We start from the raw sequence: 7,216 nt of genomic DNA, 5'->3' as shown, positions 1-7,216 counted from the left end.
ACACAACTGAGCAACTAAGCACAACACAGCACAGGAAAGTGAACCCAAAAAGAGACATTCTTGCTGGCAGTTGTGTCTTCATGTAAATACTTAAATGGTTGCAGCCATCTTGTGACCACAAGGGAACAAGTTTTAGGATAAAGCCAATTTGGAGGGAGAAATGTAGGAATGTAGAGAACTGCAAGAAATGTGCACCCTTTAGTATTGAGTGGATGATTTCCCTGCATGCACCTACAGCCATTAAAAAAAAAAAATATTTTATTTATTTTATTTGGAGGATAATTACAATATTGTGATGGTTTTTGCCACACATCAACATGAATCAGCCATGGGTATACGTGTGTCCCCCTCTTCCCGAACCCCTCTTCCACTTCCCTCCCTACCCTATCCCTCCAAGTTGTCCCAGAGTACTGGCTTTGGGTACCCTGCCTCATGCATCGAATTTGCTCTGGTCATCTATTTTACATATGGTAATATACATGTTTAAACGTTATTCTCTCAAATCATCTCACCATCTTCACCCTCGCCAGAGTCCAAAAGTATGTTCTTTACATCTGTGTCTCTTTTGCTGCCCTGCATGTAGGATTTTCACTACCGTGTTTCAGAATTCCATATATATGCATTAATATACAGTACTTGTGTTTCTCTTTCTAACTTACTTCAGTGTGTATAATAGGGTCCAGTTTCACCCACCACATTAGAATTGACTCAAATGTATCCCTTTTTAGAGCTGAGTAATATTCCATTGTGTATACGTACCATGACTTCCTTATCCATTCATTTGCTGATGGACACCTACTTTGCATCCATGTGCCAGCTATTGTAAACAGTGCTGCAATGAACACTGGGGTACATGTGTCTCTTTCAATTCCACCTACTGCAATCTTATCTCTGGGCTGCCAGTTATTTTTGAGTATATTTAGGTATATGTATATATTTTGAATATATCTAATAAACAGCAGTATATATATAATACACCAATTTACTCTCACTTGGGTTTGTGTATTTGTTCACATACTATTTGTAGGAGATGCCTCCATATAAATATACTGTATATAGAACAGTTTCATTCTTTCCATTGACTGAAAATTATTTCATCTTATAGATAAAATAAAACTTATTTAATCAGTATCCTAGAGGCTTTTGCTTGCTTTTTTTTGAAAAACATTTTTCTAATGTAAAGAATGGTTCAATAAACTTCCTCACACATAAGTCATTTCACATGTGAGTATGCATATGGGATAGATTACAGAAAGTTCCAGAAGACAAAACTTGAGTTTGCCCCATGCCTGAATGCCTGTAACTATTTACATAGCATTTACATTGTATTAAATACTTCAAGCAATCTAGAGATGATTTAAAGTATACAAGAGGAGGGCTCCCCTGGTGGCTCAGAGGTAGAGAATCCATCTGCCCATGCAGGAGACATGGGTTTCATCCCTGGTTGGGGAAGATCCCACATGCCGTGGAACAACTGAGCCTGTACTCTAGAGTCTGTGAGCGCCAGATACTAAGCCCATGTGCTGCAACTGGCAAAGACTGAGTGCCTCGAGCCTGTGCTCTGCAACAAGAGAAGCCACTTCAATGAGAAGCCTGCTCAGTGAGGCTAGAGAGTAGCCCCCACTCATGGAAACTAGAGAAAAAGCCTTAGGAGCAATGAAGACCTGACACAGCAAAAAATAAATAAAATTATATAAAAGAGGATAGGCACAGATATAGAATATGCAAATTCTATACCTTATATATAAAGAACTTGAACATACTTAGATTTTGGTATCTGTGAGGGGTCCTGGAACCAACTCCCTGTGGATATTGAGGGATGACTACTTTAATTTGTGTGTGTGTGTTTTAATTTTTTAATGTGGAAAATTCCAAACATACACAAAAGTAGTAAGAATAACAAGTCTCATTTGCTATAACCCAACTTCAACTGTTATCAATTTATGGCTTTCAAAATTCTTGGTATGAACCTTTCCCTGGTTTCCACACAAATGAGAATATTGTTCTAGCAAGGGAGAAAACTACTAGGAAAGGGAGGATCCATGGGTCCGTACCTATCTTTTTAGATTTTCTGAAAGTCTTAAACCCAAAACTTGTGCTATTCTGATTTAACTGCTTTTTCCGCAACAATAACAGCCTTATCAGGCTGTCACATCTGTCCCATTTTTTTTGTTTTCACTCTAATTACCCTACTTTGGCCCATCATAACTTTTTTCCCCTAAATCATTGCAATGGCAGCCCAATTGGTCTTCCCGTATTCAAACATCTATTTTCAGTCCACCCTTCATATTGTTCAAAGATCATTTTTATATCATAAGCCTAATTATGACAGTCTGTTTAGAAGCCCAAGAATTGCCCTCATTTGCCTACAGAATAAAATTCAAACTGTCTTTTTTCCCACAAGAATCTGGATTGGACCTTTTTAGCCTTTCCTAAATTTGGAAAACTCAGCAGTGGCCGCAGGACTGGAAAAGGTCAGTTTTCATTCCAATCCCAAAGAAAGGCAATGCTAAAGAATGCTCAAACTACTGCACAATTGCACTCATCTCACACGTTTGTAAAGTAATGCTCAAAATTCTCCAAGCCAGGCTTCAGCAATATGTGAACTGTGAACTTCCAGATGTTCAAGCTGGTTTTTGAAAAGGCAGAGGAACCAGAGATCAAATTGCCAACATCTGCTGGATCAGCGAAAAAGCAAGAGAGTTTCAGAAAAACATCTATTTCTGCTTTATTGACTATGCCAAAGCCTTTGACTGTGTGGATCACAATAAACTGTGGAAAATTCTGAAAGAGATGGGAATACCAGACCACCTGACCTGCCTCTTGAGAAACCTATATGCAGGTCAGGAAGCAACAGTTAGAACTGGACATGGAACAACAGACTGGTCGCAAACAGGAAAAGGAGTACATCAAGGCTGTATATTGTCACCCTGCTTATTTAACTTATATGCACAGTACATCATGAGAAACACTGGGCTGGAAGAAGCACAAGCTGGAAATAAGATTGCCGGGAGAAATATCAATAACCTCAGATATGCAGATGACACCACCCTTATGGCAGAAAGTGAAGAGGAACTAAAAAGCCTCTTGATGAAAGTGAAAGAGGAGAATGAAAAAGTTGGCTTAAAGCTCAACATTCAGAAAATGAAGATCATGGCATCTGGTCCCATCACTTCATGGGAAATAGATGGGGAAACAGTGGAAACAGTGTCAGACTTTATTTTTTTGGGCTCCAAAATCACTGCAGATGGTGATTGCAGCCATGAAATTAAAAGATGCTTACTCCTTGGAAGAAAAGTTATGACCAACCTAGATAGCATATTCAAAAGCAGAGACATTAATTTGCCAACAAAGGTCCATCTAGTAAAGGCTATGGTTTCTCCAGTGGTCATGTATGGATGCGAGAGTTGGACTGTGAAGAAAGCTGAGTGCCGAAGAATTGATGCTTTTGAACTGTGGTGTTGGAGAAGACTCTTGAGAGTCCCTTGGACTGCAAGTAGATGCAACCAATCCATTCTGAAGGAGATCAGCCCTGGGTGTTCATTGGAAGGACTGATGCTGAGGCTGAAACTCCAATACTTTGGCCACCTCATGTGAAGAGTTGACTCATTGGAAAAGACTCTGATGCTGGGAGGGATTGAGGGCGGGAGGAGAAGGGGACGACAGAGGATGAGATGGCTGGATGGCATCACCGACTCGATGGACACGAGTTTGAGTGAACTCCGGGAGATGGTGATGGACAGGGAGGGCTGGCCTGCTGCGATTCATGGGGTCACAAAGAGTCGGACACAACTGAGCGACTGAACTAAACTGAAGAATATGTCAGGCAGTACACTATACTATAGAACAATACATACAATACACTATACTACAGAACAATATACTATAGTTCTTCCACCCTAAGATACCACTGATTATGACACATCATTGATGTAATACAGCTTTGGGGTATGAGTCCAAGTGGCAAGGTGGCCCCTACACACCATTGATAAGATATAATGATTTCACAATTATCACAGATACCATATCAGGGTAACAGCAAAAACTGGATGGCATACACTTTTATTCAACATAGTTTTGAAAGTCCCAGACATATTACTCACAGAAGAAAAAGAACTGAAATGAATCTAAATTGGAAAAGAAAAATTAAAACTGTTGCTGTTTACAGATGACATGATACTACACAATAGAAAATTCTAAAGATGTTACCAGAGAACTACTAGAGTTCATCAATGAATTCAGTAAAGTGGTAGGACACAAAATTAATATACAGAAATTTGTTGCATTTCTATATACTAATAACAAACTACCAGAAAAAGAAATTAATGAAATAGTTCCCTTTACCATTACATCAAAAAGAATAAAATACCTAGAAATAAATCTACCTAAGTAGGGAAAAGACCTGTACTCAGAAAACCATAAGATACTGATGAAAGCAACTGAAGACACAAACAGATGGAAAGATATACCACATTTCTGGGTGGGAAGAATCAATAGTGCTAAAATAAGCATACTACCCAAGTCAATCTACAGATTCAATTTAATCCCTATCAAAATACCAATGATATTTTTCACAGAACTAGAAAAAATAATTTTAAAATTTGGATGGAAACACAAAAGGCCTCAGATGGCCAAAACAATCTTAAGAACAGAGCTTGAAGAATCATGCACCTTGATGTCAGACTATACTACAAAGCTACGGTAATCAAAGCAGTAATCAAAGCACAAAAACAGATAAACAAATCAGTGGAATAGGATAGAGGGCCCAATATTGAACTGGATTCTAAATAAGAGCTGTGCCTTCAGTAGAGGAAGCAAGCCATGGAGACATAGCAGGGAGGGGGTCAGGGAACAGATATTCCTACTTCAGTCTTCCCTCACTCTCTTATTTTCAAATTAGCTGAACCCATCTGGAAGCCAGAGGAAAAGCAAGTCTACCAGTGCAGTTAAACTTCCCCAGGAATAAGGACTCTTCTCAACAGCGTGAATATTTAAAATGGAGCACAGTGAAGAAGGGACCCAAAGGAGCAAATACAAGTTATCTGATACACCCTCCATCCCATCTACTTTAACTCTTAAATCACAGATTATATCTCCACACATCTATATATTTGCACATTTAGCTGTCATCTAGTCTTCAAGTCCAGATTAATTTTCTTTTCCATGAAGCCTTCTTTGCCTTCTTTAGTCAATTTGTTTTCCTATATGTGCTCATAAAATTCCCTTTAAAAGATTTAATTTTTATACCTTAAGCATGGTCTATATATTTATCCTCTCTGATATAAACATTTTGATGGTAAGGGAAAGTTTTCAATCATTTTGTCTTATGCCTTCCACTGAAAATGCACAAGCCCACCCATCACACTGTCTTCTGCTGCTGCTGCTGCTGCTGCTAAGTTGCTTCAGTCGTATCCTACTCTGTGCGACCCCAGAGACGGCAGCCCACCAGGCTCCCCCGTCCCTGGGATTCTCCAGGCAAGAACACTGGAGTGGGTTGCCATTTCCTTCCCCAATGCATGAAAGTGAAAAGTGAAAGGGAAGTCGTTCAGTCGGGTCTGACCCTCAGCAACCCCATGGACTGAAGCCTACCAGGCTCCTCCGTCCATGGGATTTTCCAGGCAAGAGTACTGGAGTGGGGTGCCATTGCCTTCTCCGTCAGAATCAAATATGTCAGAGCTAGGAAAAAAAAGTCCTAGAAACAACTCATCCATCTACTTTATTTTATCAGTGAAGAAACTGGATCTCAAATCAGTGTTGGAAAGAGCACAATAAAAGCTAGTTGAAGTGAAAGTGAAGATTCAGCCAAAAAAGCAATGATGCCTTCAAGAGCACTTTCAAAACAAGTGCCTTTCCAGCGGTGATGACCTCCTCATGAGAACATGCCTCTCGCAAAGGATCTTCTTCATCCCTCTCCAGAAGAGGAAAAGAGGAAACACAAGAAGAAGCGCCTGGTGCAGAGCCCCAATTCCGATTTCATGGATGTAAAATGCCCAGGATGCTATAAAATCACCACTGTCTTTAGCCACGCACAAACAGTAGTTTTGTGTGTTGGCTGCTCTACCGTCCTCTGTCAGCCTACAGGAGGAAAAGCAAGGCTTACAGATGGATGCTCCCTCAGATGGAAGCAGCACTAAAAGTACCCTGTATCAGGATGAATGGGAAACCATCCCAATAAACACATTTTGGATACAAAAACAAAGAAAAAAACAAGTGGGAAAAAAACTACCTTTTTGTGGAAAGTCTATGGTACCTTGTCAGCTGGAAAACAGTTGATGAACTGGGTTTTCCCTCAAGTCTCTGCTTTTCTAAGAAGAATGAATTAAGTTCATGCATATAGGTCTTAGCAGAGAACCAGCCCATGGTAAACAAAGAAAAGTGAGCATTTGCTCTAGGGAAGTGGTGGTGAAGTAACTTTCAAGAAATTTCAAAGTAAGATGTTCCTCTGATATTTTAACCTTAAAATTTTAAACAAATAGGGAATTCCCTGGCAAACCAGTGGTAGGACTTGGTACTTTCTTTGATGTGGCCCAGATTCGATCCCTAGAAGAGGAACTAAGATCCTGCAAGATATGCAGCGTGACCAAAGGGGGTAAAATTAAACACAATAAATTGTGGGACATTCATACAAGGTAACAATATACATCTGCTAAAATGATGACCACTGGCTCTGGGAGTTGGTGATGGACAGAGAAGCCTGGTGTGTTGCAGTCCATGGGGTCACAAAGAGTCAGACATAACTGAGTGACGGAACTGAACTGAAAATGATGACAAACATTTATAATTACTGACAAGGAAAAATGTCTATAGTATATTGTAGGAGAAGGCAATGGCACCCCACTCCAGTCCTCTTGCCTGGAAAATCCCATGGATGGAGGAGCCTGGTAGGCTCCAGTCCATGGGGTTGCTAAGAGTCGGGAACGACTAAGCGACCTCACTTTGACTTTTCACTTTCATGCATTAGAGAAGGAAATGGCAACCCGATCCAGTGTTCTTGCCTGGAGAATCCCAGGGATGGTGGAGCCTGATGGGCTGCCGTCTATGGGGTCGCACAGAGTCGGACACGACTGAAGTGACTTAGCAGCAGCAGCAGTATATTGTAGAGTAAAAAAGTAGGTTATAAAAAGGCATGTATAATATACTTTTTTCATTTTAATTGAGGGTGATCTGGAAGGATGTTTACCAAAATGTCAACAATGGCTTTAACTGGTTACTGGTT

At 40.2% G+C, this 7,216-nt stretch overlaps 1 pseudogene; it reads left to right on the top strand.

The window, feature by feature from the left end:
* The first annotated feature begins 5,857 nt into the window (after positions 1-5,857).
* LOC100295881 (ribosomal protein S27-like pseudogene) lies at positions 5,858-6,134 on the top strand (annotated as a pseudogene).
* The last annotated feature ends 1,082 nt before the right edge of the window (positions 6,135-7,216 follow it).

This window comes from Bos taurus, chromosome 6 (genome assembly GCF_002263795.3).
Source record: "Bos taurus isolate L1 Dominette 01449 registration number 42190680 breed Hereford chromosome 6, ARS-UCD2.0, whole genome shotgun sequence".
NCBI lineage: Eukaryota > Metazoa > Chordata > Mammalia > Artiodactyla > Bovidae > Bos > Bos taurus.
The sequence above is the reverse complement of the archived record's forward strand: the minus strand, read 5'-3'. Positions and strand labels throughout refer to the sequence as shown.